Source organism: Mastigoproctus giganteus, chromosome 9 (genome assembly GCF_048544385.1).
Source record: "Mastigoproctus giganteus isolate SK-2022 chromosome 9, ASM4854438v1, whole genome shotgun sequence".
Lineage (NCBI taxonomy): Eukaryota > Metazoa > Arthropoda > Arachnida > Uropygi > Thelyphonidae > Mastigoproctus > Mastigoproctus giganteus.
In genome coordinates this window covers 11,064,634-11,085,418 of record NC_143583.1, presented here as the reverse complement: position 1 = coordinate 11,085,418, position 20,785 = coordinate 11,064,634, and the positions used below count along the sequence as shown (strand labels likewise).

Here is a 20,785-nt window from a genome sequence, read left to right as displayed (position 1 = left end):
AGACGGGCTGCAAGAGTAGCTCATGGAGTATTGTCAATGATATACAGGAATTTTTCCAGCAGGGATAAGGAGGTGATTATTCCATTGTATAAGGCAATGGTCAGGCCACACCTAGAGTACTGTATACAGGTCTGGAGACCTCATTTCAAGAAGGATGTAGAGCTGCTGAAACGAGTACAGAGAAGGGCAACAAGATTAGTGAATGGAACAAAGGGGTGCTCTTACGAAGAAAGGCTTAAGTTTTGCAAATTACAGTGTCTGGAGACTAGGCACCAGCGAGGTGATCTGATAGAGGTGTATAAAGCCTTGAATGGTTTAAGCATGCTCAATGCTGATGGGATTCTTCCTCTAGCTCAGAAAAATCACCTGAGAGGGCATAAATTCAAATTGAGGAAAGACAGATGTAGGATAGACGTGCGGAAATTTGCCTTTAGCCAGCGGGTGGTTGGTTGGTGGAACAGACTTCCATCCCTTGTGGTGGAGGTTGATAGCCTAAATAAGTTTAAGGCTCAGCTGGACAGGTATTTTGAACGAACAGAGGGGTGAAGTGGAAGTGGGGTTTTTTTTTTTTTTTTGGCTGATGCTGCATAAGCTTGCTTTCTTGCATTAAATGCCTCTACTAATGCTAATGCTAATGCTAATGCCATGTTTCAAGATGATAATGCTCTAATACACACATACAGATGTCCAATCTTGGTTTGAGTAGCATGAAACTGAGGCGTAGTGAGGCTTTGTTCGTAGTGAACTGCCGAAGAAGATAATTGGCATCGTTTCAATTATGAATTCTCATATTATGAATACCTTAACAAAGAGTTGCCATGGTATTGCACTACCTTGAATAAGTAACGCTTCACCAATGGAGAAAACTAATGTTTACTATTGGTATCCGCCGAGAATAAGTAACATTATTATTATTATTATTATTATTATTATTATTATTATTATTATTATTAAATCAGTTTATTTCCCAAGAAACCTTGGGTCACCCTGGGACGGCTCTGTGCCAGAAGGGTGTGAATATTTACAGACTAAGGTGCAAGGAACACAATGTACAATAAACAAGAGTACATGCGTGCTCGACCCGAGATATTTACAGGATTAAATATACAATAATATACAAGATATACAGTAATATTAAAAAAAAAAAAAAAAAAAAAACACACAGTCTGTCATATCCAGGAGCAGGTGATTATTATAATTTCATAATCTGGTAGCAGTTCTTCAGGATTTCCTTCCTGTAGGGCTTGTCTTCACAGAACCTATCAGGGTGGATCCTAAATTTATTGAAGATCCGAAGACAATTCGCTGGAAACATGTTCCTCAGGGAATCAATGTTTGACAGCATAAGACGTAGAGGGAGACAGGAGTCGGGGTGCTCCCCCCTTGCCCTCCTCGGGCCAGAGATTAATGTGGATACCGATGGAGCATCAATTCGCCTCGTTAGAAGCCGTGCGAGCGTGAAGACATTTTTTGTCGTGATGATATGTCTCCAGGGAGTGGTGCCCAGATTTGCTTGTAGGATAGATCTGGAGATAGTTAGGGGGTGGCCTACCACCCTGTTCATCCATCTAAGCAACCAGTACTCTAAACTGAGAAACTTCTGAAGGTATGAGGCAGGGGCAGATGACCAAATTTCTGAAGCATAGAGAGGAATCGGCGAAATACACCTCAGGATGTGCCGAACAAGCAGCGCTGGCTGATGCACACCAACGAGTTCTTGACGCACTGCCCAAAGAGCAGCGTACGTCTTCTGCCTCATTCTGGCAAAGTGAGGCTGAAAAGTGAGTCCAACATCCCAGGTGAGGCCAAGATCAGTATGAGAGGTGTCTTCTCCATTGGTGAAGGCAGTGCAATACGATGGCAACTCTCCGTGAAGGTATTCATAATATGAGATACAATTAAAACGATGCCAATTATCTTCTTCTACGAACAAAATATGATGCAATAACACTAACCCCGTTCACTACAATAAACAAATGAAAAAGCAAATGAAATATCCAGTGGACCGGTGATTCTGTTCATATCTGAACAGAATCATCAGTCCATTGGATATTTACGTGTGTAGATACAAGGTATTTATTTATTTATTCAGTTGAATAAAAAAAATAAATGCCTTGTATCTACATTAGGAACGTGAAGAAGTTGTTAGGGATGGTTATACTAATAAGCCTCCGGAGCCGAGTGGTCGGGAGTGCAGTAGCACACGCTCGTTGAGTAGATCGGGGTTCAAGCCCTTGACTACTGAATGCGGTCGATCTGCCAACCCGCACTGCACCAGCGTGGCAGATTATGGTCCATTTCTCTCAGCATGAATTGTTGAGGAGGCTTCCATCCTGCAGTGGGTTGATAATGGCTGCACTTTACCTTTTTTTTATACTAATAAAATAGAGGATTCTAACTAGGAGTTAAATAATTTTATGATAACTGAAAGAAAAGTGGAAGCGAAATTATTGAAACTAAAGTAAATAAAGTACCTATGCTTGATGGAATCCATCCAAATATAATAAGAAGCAAAATAAGAATGCAGATTATTTATCCATAATTGAGAGCATCATCCCTGAATTCAGGAGAGATCTCTAGAGACTGAAGATGTGAAAATGTGTCCTTGGTCAGAAAGTGGCGGGAGATGAGAATCAAAGGTCAAAGTGAGCAATTACAGATCCATACACTTGACTGCTCTGCCGGAAAAAATAATAGTCAGTAGTTAAAGAAATATCTTGAGAGGAACGCAGTTTATACATCAATCACAGCATAGATATGTTAAAAGCTTTATCAGAATAATGTCATCAGCTACTATCAGATAGTCATAAAGCCATAATTTTAAAATATATACTTTCACTTCTTTGCTTCATTCATAATGCTTTACGTAAATGGAATTGTGCTTTATAGGATATTCATATGATAATTAAAAACTGCTTTTTCGTGCTCCCTCTCTTTCCGCCCCGTTCATTTTCACACGTTCTTGGTTGGAAGAACCCGGATCTAAGAAAAACCCTCTAAAGAAAAAAAATCTACCCTTCCTCATATCCTTAATTAACAACGATCAGTACGTATCATTTATGAATAGTGTTAGTGTGTTCAGTTTAGAGCAGATTAATGTGTTAATTACGCTTTCCTACTTCACATGTTGCCATATTATGACAGGATCTACTCACCCTCTAATTAATGTAGTTCCAAGACCAGATTAAATAAAGCACAACATTCTTTACTGTTTTATATCTAAAGCGAGCTACTCGACACCTGTTAAAATGCAGTTTTGTGATTCCAGCATTTCCGTTTGTGACTGCCACTATGGTTTAACCGGTCAAGAATGCCGACATAGATTACCTTCTGTAAAACACCCTGTGAGGATGGAGACCCGGATGTGCTTGCTCTACCACATGGACACCTTTTAGTGATAAATCAAGCACGCCAGCACAGCATATCCATTCGTGCATGCATAGCACTTTAAACGGGGAAAAAAACAGTTATTTCATGCTGTGGTTTTTCAGAGAAAATATACAAAAATTTATACGGTACTGTGTGAATGCAAAGTAATGAAAAATGTCCTAAATATGCTAAGCGAGAAATAAAGTTTCCCATTTCAATGAAAAGACCTTTATATTATTTCATAGAGATAAATAAACATTTTCCTTCCTATCATTTAGTATTAGTAGAGGCATATGATGCAAGAAAGCAAGCTTATGCAGCATCAGCCAAAAAAAAAAAAAAAAAAAAAAAACCTTCCACTTCACCACTCCGTTCGTTCGAAATACCTGTCCAGCTGAGCCTTAAATTTTCTGTTTATACTCCGGCACGACAACCTAGTCAGTAGAGTTTACAATAAATCGTCAATACAAATATTTATCGTATTTAAGAGTCACGGGCTTGAACCCACGTCCACTCAAGGAACGCGTGCTATGCATTCTCGCTCCTGACCATTGGGCTACGTCAGGCCTAATTTAGGCGATCAACTTCCACAGCAAAGGATGGAAGTCTGTTCCACCAACCGACCACCCGCTGGCTAAAGGCAAACTTCCGCACATCTATCCTACAACTGTCTTTCCTCATTTTGAATTTATGCCCTCTCAGGTGATTATTCTGAGCAAGAGGAAAAATCCCATCGGCATTGCGCATGCTCAAACCATTCAAGGCTTTATACACCTCTATCAGATCACCTCGCCGGTGCCTAGTCTCCAGACACTGTAATTTCCAAAACTTAAGCCTTTCTTCGTAAGAGTAACCCATTGTTACATTCACTAATCTTGTTGCCCTTCTCTGTACTCGTTCCAGCAGCTCTACATCCTTCTTGAAATGAGGCCTCCAGACCTGTATACAGTACTCAAGGTGTGGCCTGACCATTGCCTTATACAAGGGAATAATCACCTCCTTATCCCTGCTAGAAAAATTCTTGTATATCATAAACAAGACACCATGAGCTACTCTTGCAGCCCGTAAGCACTGCTCAGAAAATTTCATATCTGCATGCACAATTATGCCCCAGGTCCTTTCCATTCTCTACCACTGTCAGTGTAGTACAACAGATTTGATAAGTTGCTCTGGGGTTACTGTTTCCCATATGTAGTACTTTACATTTGTCGATGTTAAACTTCATTTGCCACCTCTCAGCCCATCTGCTCAACCTTTACAGATCCTGTTGCAGCAGCATAGCGTCAGTAGTGTCCTTAACATGTGTTGTGTACTTGTGTTGCCCTTTGATCCTCCTTTGTGAATTGGGGTCACATTTGCACATCTCCAGTCCATGGGTCCCTCCCCTGAGTCCAGTCCAAAGAAGTTCTCATAATTATGGCTAAGGGTTTGCTTACATCCTTTGCTGCCTCCTTTAATATAACTGGATAGATCCCGTCCACCCCGGGTGCCTTTTTTATGTTTATCTTCAACAATTTCTCCTCCACTTTACTCTCAGTTATTACAAAACTATCCAGCTCACTGCCAGAGTTTAACTCACCTCTGGCATTCCCCCTCCCTGAATAACTCCTCATGGGTGAATGTAGATGCAAAATACTCATTTAGTTTGTTAGCCACCTCAGCAGGATTATGAACAGTTGGACCAATCTGATTCATCCCTTTCCTTCTAGAGTTTACATAGGTAAAGAACTCTTTGTTGTTTTTCTTTGCATCCTTTGCCAAGGTTTTCTCATAATCTGCCTTTTCTGCCTTATCTCCTTTGTGACTTGGTTACAGACCAGCTTATATCTATCATAGGCTTCCATGTCACCCATTAATTCATATGTATCCCATGCATTTTTTCTTCTCTGCCACAAGTCTCATTAGTTCATCTGACATCCATATAGGCCTAAACCTTGAACAATATTTCTTAGTTGGTATGTAAAGCCTAGTAGGTTCCAAGATAAATTCTTTGAATGCTTCCCATTTTGAATTTGCTGTTGGTAACATCATCAGTTGGTCCCACTGTATAGAATTTAAATACTGTCTCAGACCAACGTAGTCACCTCTACGAAAGCAAAAACCCTTCCCTTTACCCCTGATGGTAGTTACCTCATTGAGTAAATCCAACTTCAGCACATTGTGATCACTGCCACCTAGTGGTTCCTTTATCTACAGATTCTTAATGCATGAAGAATCACTACTGATAATCAGATTAAGAGTATTACTCTCTCTAGTTGCCTCCCGAACATGCTGATGTAGAAAACAATCATCCAAAAAATCCACAAAAGCCTTGCTAGTGTGTAGGTGACCAACCCACAAATTCCAGTCAATATCTGGGAAATTAAAATTCCCCATTATAAGACTATTAAACACAATTTTAAACAAATAAAAAATATTTATTTATTTGTTTAAAAAATATTTTAAACACAATTACTGCAGAGGGGGCTGTAACTGTCTATTATCGATTAACAATGAAAAACATGCAATTTTATTTAATTCTAAAATTAAAACTTGATAATAAATTACACTGCTGCAAAAACAAACATAGGTAACTTCATCATAATTGGTAACATAAGGTGGCTCCTTCGATGATATTAGACATCGTTTCAACGTAACAACCTCTAGCAATTTGCTTACTTTTCACATTTCTTGATATATTTTTAATATACGACGGAATTGTTGTTCTAGTGTGTTGTTTTGAGGTCGACTTTCTGCTTTATTGGACGAAAAACCCCAGTTTCCGGGAGAAACCCATGCTACCTCGCCCGATTAATTCAGCCACGTTGCGAAAATGGCCCATAAAATTGCCCTTGCCGTCATCGCCGGGACTTGAATTCAAATCTCTTCCACCCGGTGTGGGCAGGACGGCGATCCTACCAACTGTGCTAACCACGAGGGCATAGTGGAATGGAGAGAGAAATTAACTTTAATAAAGTTGCGTCCCCTTAATAAATGTGCTCCGTTCCAGAAATGTGCTTTCCGCTGTAAAAAAAATTTTTGATGCCCATTTACGTCCCATTAAAATCTTATATGTATAAATAAATAAATTTCCTGTTTAAACTCTTGGACTACCACAATCAGAGAAGTCCACAAGGTAGAGAGAGAATACAAGAAACAGCCCCGTATTTAGCAGCCTCAGGTTTGAACCCCCCCCCGTCAGTCAAAGCACGTGTACTTATGCACCCTCTAGCCTGACCACTCGGCTGGTGAGGAAACTGTTTTGAATAACTGCTGATGTAACTATGTATAAGGTATTTGAAAGGTACTTTATAATCTTCTTTTTTTATTGTTTTCAGAATAATTTGAACATAGAAAAAAAAAAGTTACTGGAAGTAGTAGTAGTAGTAGGGTTTAAGAAGCATTGGTGACTAAGTCCATATTGCTCCGTATACAGGGTGTCTCAGAAATATTGGTACAAACGTTTAGGGGAGGTAGGTAACATCTAAAGGAATGTGAATGGCATAGGAACCCATAACCGGAAACGTCACCGTAAGTCGGTACACGGCACTGTTCATCAGTTCGCGAGAGGGAAAATTTCTGGTTTACTCATTCAAGTAGCAGTCGTCGCACGAAGAGCATGCATCGATATACGAACTGTGAGCTAGCAGACATGCACCTAGCGTATGGATTAGCAGAGGGCTATGGACGAGCCGCTCAACGAATTTATGGAAAACGCTTCCCAGACAGACATGTACCGTTTGTTTGCGTGTGTGCATCAAATTTTGTGCGATTATGGGTCATTTAGAGGTAACAGGAGTAGTGCGAGCAGACCACGTTCGACGCGAACTCCCTCCATGGAAGAAAGTGTGTTGAATGCCGTCGAGAACAATCCTACTACCAGCACACGTGCCGTTGCCTCTGACTTAGGAGTGTCTCGTTGCAGTGTACAGCGTGTCTGGCACGACGATTCCTTACACCCCTTTCATCTCCAAAGGGTTCAGTTACTGCTCCCCCAAGATCATCCTGCACGTGTGGCTTTTGCGCAGTGGTTTCTCCAAGAAAGAGTTCAAGACTTGAATTTTCCAGCGTATGTTTTGTTCACGGATGAGGCTTATTTCACTCGTGAAGGCTTATTCAATCAGCACAATGCTCATGTGTGGGCTCACGACAACCCACACGGTGTGCGCCCCCATGCTGCACGACATCGCAATAAATGTGTGAGCAGGTATGGTCGGTGACGGCTTAGTCGGCCCATACCTGTTACCATCCCGCATGAACTCAGCTAAATATCGGATCTTTCTTGAACAAGTTCTACCAGGGTTACTTGACGATGTTCCAGCAAATGTGAGACGCAACATTTCGTTTCAACATGACGGGGCGCCTGCCCATTATGGAAGGTGTGTTCGTGACCATTTGAACAGGCGTTTTGGGCGTCGATGGATTGGCCGTGGTGGACCCGTTTCCTGGCCCCCACGCTCATCTGATTTATCGAGCCTTGATTTCTTTCTGTGGGGGGCCCTCAAATCTTGTGTATGAATCGCCTGTTGAGACGGAAATGGATCTCGTGGCGAGACTCGTCTGCGCTGCTGCTACTGTCAAAGAAACTCCAGGTGTGTTCGACCGTGTCCGCCAATCCATGCTGCGTCGGTGTCACGCATGCATCGCATCTCATGGTGGAACCTTCGAGAATCTGTTATAACATCATGAAATGCATTCATCTCGTACTCCATTGTTAATATTATGTGAAATAAATGTTTGCCACTAATTACTGTCTTGTGTCATTTCTGCTTCTCGTGCCTTTGCTACTACTTTCCCGTGACGTTTCTGGTTATGGGTTCCTATGCGATTCACATTCCTTTAGATGTTACCTACCTCCCCTAAACGTTTGTACCAATATTTTTGAGACACCCTGTATATTGTCTGTAAATTGCGTGTGTTTTCTGATCGATTTTCTGTTTGCTCGACGAAAATCCCAAATTTCCGGGAGAAAAACCGTACTACCCTCGCCTGAGACCTACTAACTGAACCACATTGTGGAAAAAGCCAATTAAAACTCCTCACGTCATCGACGGGACTCGAACTCAGGTCTTTTCCACCTGGTGCGAGAAGGACGGTGATTCTACCTACTGCGCTACCCACGAGGGCATAGGAAAAGTACCATGAGCCTTACAACGAAGGGAAAAACTGAAATTGTAAAGCAGCATGCAAAATATGAAAATGCTGCTAAAATGTCACGCCAGTTCAAGAAGTTTTTTGGATATAAACCACCCATATAAAGACCATAAAGAAAACTGTGAAGTTTGAAGCGGATACAGTGCACAATCTACCAAAATCTGGTAGACATTTTATTTCAAAGACATCCAATTTGGAACTTGTGTCAGAGAGAGAGAAAGAGAGAGGATGTTGAAAAATCTGAAAGAAAGCAAAATTTGGAGCTTAAAATACCTACAACAAGTTTGAATAGAATCATAAACTTAAATGCAAGGTACAAGGTAACCTAATCTTGCTACAAAGTTTGAATGAGGAAAACCCGGAGAAGATTGGAATTTGCTGAAAGGTTTTTTGGCTACGAGTATTACAAATCCAGATAGCGTTGACAATGTTTTGCGGACTGATGATGCCTCATTTAAACTAAATGTAACTGTTAATCGCTATAATTGTGTTTGTTACTCTCTTAACAAACCCTATTTATTCTTTAACTAGGATTTAAGCTTCCTCTGGCTTTCGACAATCTCGGCCGGAATTTGGACAGGAGGAGGAGTTCTCAGACCAATATTTATTTGAGGATACTGTGACAGGCGAAAGCAACCTAACACTGCTAAAGACAAAATCATTCCGCTAATACGGTCCAAAATTATTCTTGGAATTGTTTTTTATGCAGGATGGAGCACCATCCATTTCATTATGCAAAAGTTGTCGGCAAATTCTCAGGCGAAACCTGGGCCCTGGTGGGTAGCACAGTGGGTATAATCACCGTTCTCCCCATACCGAGCGGAAAAGACCTAAGTTCGAGTTTCGTCGATGACGTGGGGAATTCTTATGGGTCTTTTTTCACAACTTGGCTGAGTTAGTAGTCTCAGGCAAGGGCAGTTTTTTTCCTCCTCCTGGAAACTCGGGTTTTTCGTCCAGCAAAACAGCAAATCAACCACAGAACGCACGAAATTTACAGTTCTAAAATACAGTATACGGTGCAATATGGCTTAAGTTGCTGATGCGTCCAAAACCCTACTACAACAAAATACAACATTAATTATTATATGTAACACCTTATTAATCATATAAAATATTTCTAATTCTGTATTTCTCTTATTTTATAATTTATATTCGTCTAGAATATTCTGCTTTCCTTCAAATTAAAAAAAAAAACAAATTAATAAGTAACGTTGTGTTATTATTTCACAACAAAAGATAGGCATTTGTATTTGGTGAGATCTCTTTCTCTCTCTCTCTCTCTCTCTCTCTTTGCCCGTAGGTAAAGATGATAATCGCACTGGCATGCTGAACATGTAACCTTTAATTAAATATAAATAAATTTACTTTCGTACTGAAAATCCCTCAGAGGTAGGAAATTAAATACATGAATAATTATTGGCTGTTCGCATTACATTTCAGAATATATGTATTTATTTATTAAAAATCTATATGGAGTCTTGTCAATGATATACAGGAATTTTGCGAGCAGGGATAAAGAGGTGATTATTCCCTTGTATAAGGCAATGGTCGGGCCACACCTTGAGTACTTCGTACAGATGTGGAAGCCTCATTTTTAGGAAGGATGTAGAGTTGCTAGAACGAGTACAGAGAAGGGCAACAAGACTGTGAAGAGAACAAAGGGGTGCTCTTATGAAGAAAGGCTTAATTTCTGCAAATTACAGCTTCTGGAGACTAGGCACCTGCGAGGCGATCTGATTGAGGTGTATAAGGCCTTGAATGGATTGAGCAGGCTCAATGCTGATGGGATTCTTCCTCTTGCTCAGATTACAAACCTGAGGGGGGGCATAGATTCAAACTGAGGAAACACAGTTGTAGAAAAGATGTGCGGAAGTTTGCCTTTAGACAGCGGGTAGTTGATTGCTGGAACAAACTTTCAGCTGTTGTTGTGGAAGTTGATAGCTTTAATAAATTCAAGGCAGAACTAGACACGCATTTGGAACGAATGGATCAGTGAAATGGGAAGGGTTAATTCGTTTTTTTTTTATGGCTTTTTATTAAGCTTGCTTTCTTGCATCATGTGCCTCTACTAATGCTAATACAAATATGAATAACTTCGATTAATTATGAAAATTAATTTACACTAATACATGTATTACTGTAAAATGTTTAAAATGTACTGCGTTAAAAATAAATAAAATCTAAAAACACGGTAGCTTTTGGCATCTGTATGCCAAAAGCTCCCGTGGTTGCCTTTATCAACTTCAACATTTGCAAGAATGCAGCGAATATAATCGCATAAAAAACAAGCATAGAATAAAAGTGAAGACGGTAAATGAAAGAAACAATTCTCGACTGTTCCGAAATTAGCAAAACCTCAAGTCACTCACGAATTACCCGAAAGAAGAGGAAGATGGGGAAGATTAGGAGGAATGGAGAAGTGAAGACAGGGAGGACATCCATCCAACTAACGCAGCACTACAGATTCAAAGATGAAATGTATTCCCATACCATCATTTATGTTCAGTGTGTCTAGCTCTGCGTATGTGGGCGGATCAAACCAGCGACGGATCATCGTGTACCATCAATAATTTGAACAGCATTTGGAGAGAGGTCATGCCCTCGACCACGCGCTACCAACAGTGCATGACTATCGCAGATTGATTGAAATCAGCATTCTCAATGGATGTTATGTAATGTGGTCATTGAAAGGTTCTTTCAGACGGCTGATGGCTTCACCGATATAGCTCTCAATGCTGTCTCCATGGTATACAGTACTGTAAACTACTTCACTTCTTTGCATAATTGGTATAGGCGTTTTAAAAAAAGGAAAGATACAATATTAACCTGTTAAGAAACTACATAGTTTGTAGTTTCTTAACCTGCACAGTGTTAATATTGTATCTTCACAAAATATTGGCCATTTGGAGCAGTATGGCATTAAGGGAAAATTGCTGCACTGGATAAAAAGGATGGTTGAGTGAGAGAAGACAGAGAGTGGTTATCAATGGGCACTACTCTTCATGGACTAATTTATTAGTGCAGTCCCCCCCAGGGTTCAGTGTTGGGCTCATTGTTGTTTTCTATATTTACGACTGATATTGATGAAGGTATATTAGGCTTAATGTCTCTAATTTTGCAGAGGATGCAAAGGTTCGTAGGGTGGTTAATGACAGTAATCAGGTTAAGCTGTTGCAACAAGAGCTAAAAAAAATTAGGCAGATGGGCTGAGAAATGGCAGTTGAAATTTAACATTGACAAATGCAATTTACTGCATATGGGTAGCAATAATCCTAGATTAACGTACCAAGTGTGTAGTACTACACTCAAAGCGGAAGAAAATGAAAAAGACCTGTGGAAATTATGCAGTCAGATATGATAAAACCGTCATGAGCTGTCTAGCAGACAGGCTGCTAGACAGCTCATGACGGTTTTATCTGTGATTAACAGGAACTTTGCTACCAGGGATACAGAACATGATTATCCCGTTGTATAAGGCCGTAACTTGAATACTGCATGCAGGTTTAAAGGCCTCATTTTAGGAAGGATGTAGATCTGATGGAATGGGTACAGAAAAGGACAACGAGATTGGTAAACGGAACGAAAGGGTAAACTTACCAAGACAGGCTTCAATTCTGCAAATTGCAGCGTCTAGACAGTAGTCTCCTGCGAGGTGATCGGTTGAGATGTTTAGGACTTTAAATGGATTGAGCATGCTCAATGCTGATGGCATTCTTCCTCTTTCTCAGACTCCACACATGAGGGAGCAAAAATTCAAACTGAAGGATGATTGCAGGAGAGGTGTGTAGCTTGCCTTCAGTCAGCGGGTGGTTGATTGTTGGCATAAACTTCCATCAGGTGTTGTGGAAGTGAGCAGTTTGAATAAATTCAAACTGCTTTTGCTGATACTTTATAAGTTTAGGACTTTATAAGCTTTCTTTCTTACATCATATGTCACTACTGCTAATAATACTAAAACCACATTTTATTGTAAGTTCAATCGAAGGTTATTTAGATTTCATACATAAATTTTTAATGATAAATAAATAAATTCCGAAATTTCTCGGAGCAGATAAGAATTATGTAAATTTACTCTATACTCCAGATCAGCCACATAAAGTCAGAAGAGACAAATATAGCAGGCTTCCAATTGACAGAACTAAGTAGGTAAAGCGCGAATTAGTGAATTTTTTCAGGTACACGGAAAAATACAATCTGAATGGCTAAATCTTAAAAATAACATAAGTGCGCCGCCGTGGGACCGGATCCTGGTTTCTCTATAGTTCCCTCACTCATACAAAGCATGCGTAAGTGTTTAGAGGTTCCCTTTTGTCCTGTGCCACCGCACCACCTGCCCAGGGTTTTCAATGAGATTAAGATGAGAATTGTAGAAGGCGATTTTAAACACGGAACAATATGTTACAAATACCCTCTGAACAAAATAAAATAAAATAAATCGTGTTTTCAGGATACCGCTATAAAATCAACGTTTTAACAGAATGTCGATTTAACGAATAAATGAAAAATTTGGGATCATGAAATTAATGGTTAGATAGCACTAACAAAACCACGTGAATATTAATCAGCTCTTCAGGGGTAATTCCTCCTCCCCACACGTTTTTTTTCCCATTTAGCAAGGAGTATTCATTTCATTCATAATGAACAACTAAAATTATACTTACACTCTCCCTCTGTCCAACTTGTAATTGCCTTATGCATAAAACTATTTGAAATAGGAGCAAAAACCACCTGTCACATATCACTGGGAGAAATTTTTTAAGAACTATAAAGATGCATCACAGTTGTAAAAAAAAAAAAAAGTCAAAAGATAGTAAACCTGACTTTTCTATATAGAAATGACAGGTAGATTGGAAATTGTGAACTGGGTAAATCCAGTACACGATTTCTTACAAACAGGCTATAGGAAAGCATATTTTTTAGCCTTCTAGCATAGAAAACACAAGGGGTACTACATTACCTTCGGCTTGGTTCTCACCAAGAATCCCAACTGCATCTAAAATTTGGCAGTACAGAAACCAATAGCGAGTAGTGACCAGAATCTTAAAATGGGCAGTATCCAAAGAGTGTGATGAAAGTAAAAGAGGAGGATTTCAATTTCAAAAGATGGGGGGACTACAGTGGATTGAGATATTTCTTGCGTTCTGTTAACTGGAGAGACAACTATACGCTGTTAAATATGAGTTCATTATTGGAAGTCTTCAAGGGATTTATCCTAGATGCTACAATTGCATTTGTTCCAATGACAAGTTCCGCAAAAAAAAAAAAAAATATGGCGAAGTGGATGATAAATGAGGTTATGGATTTAATTGAACAAAAGAAGAATAAAGAATGGTATACTTACAGACTATCGCGAGGTAATAATTTAAAAGAGGAATAAATTATTCCCGTTATAAATTATTAACAGGGGACAGGCAAAAGCTGAGTACGACAAATCACTAACAAAGAGAACCAAAAATAGAGAGAAGGAACTGTTTCCTACGTGAACCCAAAAAAAAAAAAAGAAAAGAAAAGAATGAATCAAATAAGCCCCTTACTTAATGGACGTGGAAAAGTCATAGGAAGCCCAGCAGATGTGGCTAATGAGTTGAAAGGTACTTTTTAATGATTTTTACATTTGAAAGACCTTTTGAATCAAAAGGGAATATTGACAAAGGTTCAGGCAGCCTTTGTCAATATTGCTGTAAATTAAGTGATATATCAATATCGGAGAAGAGTCAGTGGGCAAAACTATGGGAGGTGAACGAAGCAAAGGAGTAAAGGCTCAAGGAGTGGATGGTATACATCCTATTACGCTAAAAAGGGATCCACTCGCATGGATCCCTTTTTAGCTTCTTCCCAGTCTTCCCAGTCCAAAAAGGAAGTGAAAAAGACATGAGCAAGATCACGTACGCGATAGACCACAGAGTTTGACTTCAGTGATGAGACAGATAGTGGAGCCAATAGTTAAGGATACGATACAGACCACCTCAATAGGAAAAGTATCCTTAATGAAACTGCGTACATTTTTTTTAGTAAACATGGAGCGATGGTCGAATAAACATGGTGCATTTACTGTCGACACATTTTTTTTAAATCATGTGACTCTAATTCTGTTATGAGTGCTTAACATGAATTTAGACGTCACTTCGACATCGTAAGAAATGGTAGTGTTCCAAGTTGAAAGACCAAATTTAGAACAGCGTCTGAAACAGATGAGAAACCTCCAGTCCACTTTCATTTTAATGAATGTAAATAAACAAAATTTTAGATATTGGGCAGAAAATCCACGTCACCTGCATGAACAACCACTTCACAGCAAAAAATGTCACTCTTTGGTGTGGGGTATCTGCTTTCGACAACGTCAGTCTATACTTTTATGAAAATGCTAATGGTTCAACTGTCATAGTACTTCAGCCCTATACGTGAACATGCTGTAAGAAAAAAGAAATATCTGTCACAACACACACACCCTATGGACACTTTAAAGGAAATGTATCAATATCACATTATGCCTCATTTTGGTAACATAAATTGGCCACCACGATCACTAGGCTTATCTGTTTGCGATTTATTTTTATGGTGTTTCTCAAAATCCAAAGTCTATAAACCATCCAGGGACACTTCAGCATTTGAAACATTTCTTTTTCGTGATGAAATTGAAAGATACCACCAGACACATTATGCAGAGCAATGCATAATGTGAGAATACACGTAGAGAACTCTGTTCGCAATGGTGGAGCCATTTAAAGGACATCATTTTGAAACAACAAGGAGTGTAATAAATGCTTTGATGTATATTAAACTGCAATAACGATAAAATCTCTTTTCCAATTTGCACAGCAGCCATTTCATTTTTAAAACGGGTAATTAATTGTTTTTGCCCCACCCAGTATATAATGCATTTCATACATTATGATCGGATGAATGTAAAATATTGAAATATTTTCAGAATATGAACAGTGAAAATTAAAAAAAAAAAAAAATCCCCAACAATTAAATGCTATCACATGTATTTATACAAATAAATAAGCCCTCGTCGGTAGCACAGTTGGTATAATTACCGTCCTCCCACACTGGCTGGAAAAGACCCTTACGCTAATGATGGGAGAAATTTTTATCTGTCTTTTTCATAAAGGCTGAGTTAGTCAGTCTCAGGCGAGATAGCATGATTTTTTCTCCCAGAAACTTGGGTTTTAAGTCCAGCAACCACAGAAAATACACACACAATTTACAGACATATTATATACGGTGCAATATGACCTTAAGTTGCTGATGAGCCTAAAACAACAACAAATAAATATGGATTTTCTTCGCATTTTTAAATGCTGTCTTTATTTTAAACGCAACCACAGAGTACTTTAAAATTGCTATTAGTACTAATAATTTAGAGCAAGCAAGCAGTTTTCTTTAAATTTGATATATTAAATTATGCAGGTACAAATAAAAGCGTGTACAAATAAAACTAGCCCCTCACTATAAAATTACATATTTTACTGTAGCAAGAGTCGCGTATAAATTCTAAAAACTATGCATTACATACCATAGGTGTGACGATGTGAACACACTTGGAAGATCGTAGTGAATTTGCAGTTTTCCAAGCATTACGTGTATATTATACACATTTATTCTACATGCGTCGCATTACGCATCAGTGCAATTTTTTGCATGTAAGCATTCAGCCAGGTCGTTTCTTAACCTTAAAAATTTGCATTGTACAATGTTCTATAACTAAGACTATCCCAAAGAAACCTATAATTATTATTATTTTTTTATAATAAATGCACAAAAAGGTAGTTTTTCATCGAGACACATTAGTACTCTTATTATCTGTTGTAAATATTTGCATTTCAAACAATTTAACTGTCTCATTGAAAAGCTCTTTTTATTATTATTGCTGATATCATTTTCCCAGTTTTTCTATTATTTTTGCAGATTTTCTAGTTTTAATTTTTTTTAAGATTCTTTTAAAATATATATATACAGTATATATATATTTTTTATCTGTGAGAGCTGGTTCTGAGATTATTATGCTCGATAACAAGGCTTTTATTTAAATTGGGCTAATAAATAAGTCGTCTCCTCTCTCTCTCGTTGTTTACTGAAGTGTAAATCGCTTGTGGCACTTTTGTATGCTAAGGGGGGAAAAACAATCGAGCATGGTAGAGCCAAATACAATTGTAATGCCTTATCTACATTGGGACATGTACGATGACACTCTTTTTCCAAATATCCAATCAGTTGTGTTGCATGTAGCACAACTTCTGAATTGAATAAGTTCGTCCCCAAAATACAATTCTAACTCCGTCGAAGTAGATTTAGAATTTCATTTCTAAGTGGCCATTTTATTAGGCACACCTATTCTTTTCATGAAATGGTGCGCTCTTTTTGTAGCAGCACATGTTTTTACCATGAGACAAAAAAAGCAGATGGGCTGTATGTGTGAAATTCAGTGCGAGAATGAGCAATTAAGCGATTTAAACTTTAAGAGACTGAAAGAGGCATGGTAGTTGACGCCTGATGCTCCAGTATCTCGGAAACAGCAACCCCACCCCTAGGATTTTCACATACAATTATTATGTCCAATAATATCCAACCAGCGAGTCAAAGGAGACCAGTGATCAGATGAAAGAAACCAACGGAGGCTGACAATGCTTGTGCAGGATAACAGAAAAGCCAATCAGTCAAATAAAACCCAGCGCAACTGGTAACAAAAGAGACATGTCAGAAGGCAAAACTCCTCGTGTCTTGCCATGGATGGATGGAATATTACGGCAGACGACTGAACCATATTCCATTACTGTCAGCAAAAGACAAGAAGGAACAGTTACAGTGCAATCAGGAACACTAACGCTGAGCAGTGCAGGATTGAGAAAAACGTCCCTTTACGCTGAGAAGGGCTAGTAGATTGTGGAAAAAACAGCATGTGTCCAGGGGCCCATCCTACCAGTATCAAGCAATTGACGGTATAATGCTGTGGAGCAACATTTTGTTGTTGTTATTTTTGTTGTAGGGTTTTAGGAGCATCGACGACTAAGACCATATTGTCTGTAAATTGCGTGTGTCCTGAGGTCGTTTTTCTGTTTGCCGGACGACAAACCTGAGTTTTCCAGAGAAAAGCCATGCTGCCCTCGCCTGAGACTAACTAACTCAGCCATGTTGTGAAAAACGCCCATAAAAATTCCTTCCGTCATTGACGGGACTCGAACTCAGATATTTTCCAATCGGTGTGGGGAAGAAGATGGCGATCCTACCAACTGTGCTACCAACGAGGGCAGCAACATTTGTATGCTACAGGTTATACGTAAATTGTTCCTGACTAGACACATTCCTTTTTGGCTGCAATGCATCTACCTGTAAATGGGTTCTTCCTACAGGATAATGCGCCATGTGACAAGGAAAGAGCTGTTCAGGACTGGTCTCAAGAGAGTAGTTCAGCCAAATGCAATGAATTCACTCATGTTACCAGATAACAATCGAATTGAGTACCTGTGTCATGAGGTGAAACGAGCTCTTCGGATTAGAGATCCGCAACCATCCAATTTGCAACTGTGGAAAGCAATTCAGTCAACATGGACCAGTATTAGCATGCTTTTGACACTTCGTTGAGTCCATGACGAAGGAATCCAGACTACTCTGAGGACGAAAGAGGAACTACTACCTTTTAAGTAGGGGTTCCTAATAAAGTGGTAGGCAGCCAATAAGTAGAATGTCTCTTTTTTTTTGTTTATTGGAATGCAATTTCTTTTTTTTTTTCTTTTTCTTTTTTTTGTCTCAAGACAATGCACCTCCTTTCTTTTGTTCAATTCACTTAAAGAAGAGCCACATGTGGTATAGTGGAACGCAACAGTCAAGGAACAACTTGAAATTAAATTAACGTTAACGTCTGTTGAATCTTAGTCGTCCAAAACATCTGTTAGCAACATTTTTTCCTTCTAGATTCTACGTATTCAATATTAGGGACTCGAACTCATGTCTTTTCCATCCATTGTGGGAATAACAGCTATCTCACCTAAAATTTGACTGCAATGTTTACTGAAATTGACTGAACTTATAATTTTTTTTTTTGTGGTGTTAAATCCCATACTATATTCGTTCACAGCCGTTCCCTTTATTTTATCTTTATTTATTTATTTATTTATTTTTTATATATACATTTGTATATATGTATTTGAGAGTAGTTTCTCTTTTAGTGGATGGATTTTTCGTTACGAACTTTCAAAGATAATAACTTCTCATTGCTTTGTTATGTCTTTGTTGACCACCTTATCCAGGACAGGTATTTGAACAAATTTAGTTGTTAGAATTTCCTATCGATGGGGTTAAGACCCCAAAAAAGGCCGGCTGAAGTAAGCATATAATATGAATTGCTTACTACAGCGCTAACTCCCACTAACTGCAGAGCATGGGCAGCGGTATTGTACATATTTCGGCATTGCCTTTGATACCTTACGAGGGGAGCAATAACACTGTCCTATTCCTACAATAAAGTTAATTTAAAAGTGGGTTTTTTTTTTTTTTTTTTTTGTTATTTATTTAGGAGACATTTTAAAACGAACTTAATTGGACTTGGTTGTTTAAGTTAGGACTTTGTTAGTTAGGCTTCCTTTCAGGTCAAAGTTTAAACTCTAAATATAAGCTTTAAATTATAAGTTGCATTTTGTAATTTTTGCGATGCTTACAAGAACAAATTAACCTTTTATTAAACAATATTCAGCGTAATTCCCATTGAATTTGTAAATTTAATTCCAGATTATTTTACTTGAATTAAAATTTGATTTGAGAACCATTTTAATACATTACGTTTATTACTTTTGTTTTTACTAATAAAACTCAACATTAATTGCCCATCCAAGTGATTTTAATTTCTATCAGAACTATACATTTTCACTTTCATCAGTATATCTTTTAACACGACTCTCTTTGTGTTGTAAAAGTACCCCAACACCTACCTTGGGTTGCTATGCTTTAATGCGGTAACCTCGTATAAGAAAGGTAATGTCGAGAGGCGTGATCCTCAGTTCTTTGATGGATTTCTTGTCTAACTAACCCTAGTTCCAAGTTCTGTTTCTAGGTCGATACCTCCATGGTTCGCGCAAGTGTGCAATATCTGCTATAGAAGCGAAAAGTGCCACCTACCTCATCCATAGAGTAACCATAAAGGAGCAAAGTCACGAAAATCCACTGTCTACAAAACGGACTCGCGACTGCTGGGTGCACGTCTCCACAGTCTGTTACAGGCACTCGAGACTAAAGCCTAGGGCAGATCGGCGTTTCGCTTGACGGGCCTACCGTACACTACATCTCCGTCAACCTTAACGTAATGGCCTCTCGCGACCAAGTGGAAATGTAGGTGTCCTCAGTTGCCATGTTCTCTCCCTTCTCTCTCTCTCTCTCTTTCTGTCCCCCCCACCTTTTTTTTTTTTTTTTTGGTCTTTCTTTTTTTTACTTGGATCCCCTTTAAAATCTTTGGTCTGTTTTCTTGGGATAGGGGAAGGCAAACTTCCTTGGGAGGCTTGCCCGCCGCCGTGTTGACATCCGACCTGCCTTCCAACCAGGTTACCTTGTTAAAAACACGTGCACATGTACACCGACGTCACGTGACAACGCCGTTAATACCGACAGTCTAAATGAATGTTGCCGCGCTTACCAGAATCGTTATGTTTGCTTTAGGCCGTGTAGATTCGATGAAAAACACGGATCCGCAGCTGAGTGAAGGTGCCTTTTTCAACAATACACATCCAGGCAGCATTCCCGCAGAAAAATAAAAGTACGGCCGTGACTTGGTTGCGGATGATTGGATGAAGTGCCTATTGGGAACAGCTGGGAAAGTTTTAGATGCCTGACCTGTTAATTTGTGCAGGTTAGAACTACCAGTATTGTCTATGGCAGCGTTTCTCCCTCTGCGCCCCGACAAAGAGTCTTCTATGCTGAGTTTGTGTGGTGTGTGTATGAGTGTCGGGAGGGAAGGAGGTGATCAGAAAGATAAATCAATCCCCACTCCCGAAATTTCGAAGGGCTTTTGTGCATTCATTTCCTTTCAGTTTGCTGCTGGACGGAATATACTCCTCTCTAAATAAATTAGCTTAAATTTGGAACAAAAAAAAAATAGTTTTTATCATTTATTAATAAAGATACCAAATTTAATGTCTGTCCCAGGGAAAATAGATGCGCATTAATTAAATCTGCATTTACATTCGCGATAGCCACTAAATACCACCTTCGCGTATTTAGTGGCTATCACAGATATATGAGGCGGGTATCAAAATGTTCATACCCTTACCTAGAAATAATAGCCCTAGAAAGG

General features: G+C 39.0%; 1 protein-coding gene across 3 annotated transcripts in view; it reads right to left on the bottom strand.

The window, feature by feature from the left end:
* Window positions 1–19,842, bottom strand: part of LOC150080050 (dixin-like) — a 391,642-nt gene extending 371,800 nt beyond the window's left edge. For 2 of the 3 annotated variants that reach the window (XM_090381956.1, XM_090381958.1), the window contains exon 1: window positions 19,618–19,841. The gene's annotated coding sequence lies outside the window, so the exon portion shown is untranslated. Of the gene's footprint in view, window positions 1–19,617 lie in introns of all 3 variants that reach the window. The other variant, XM_090381957.1, reaches the window with a different exon arrangement.
* Between the last annotated feature and the right edge of the window lie 943 nt (window positions 19,843–20,785).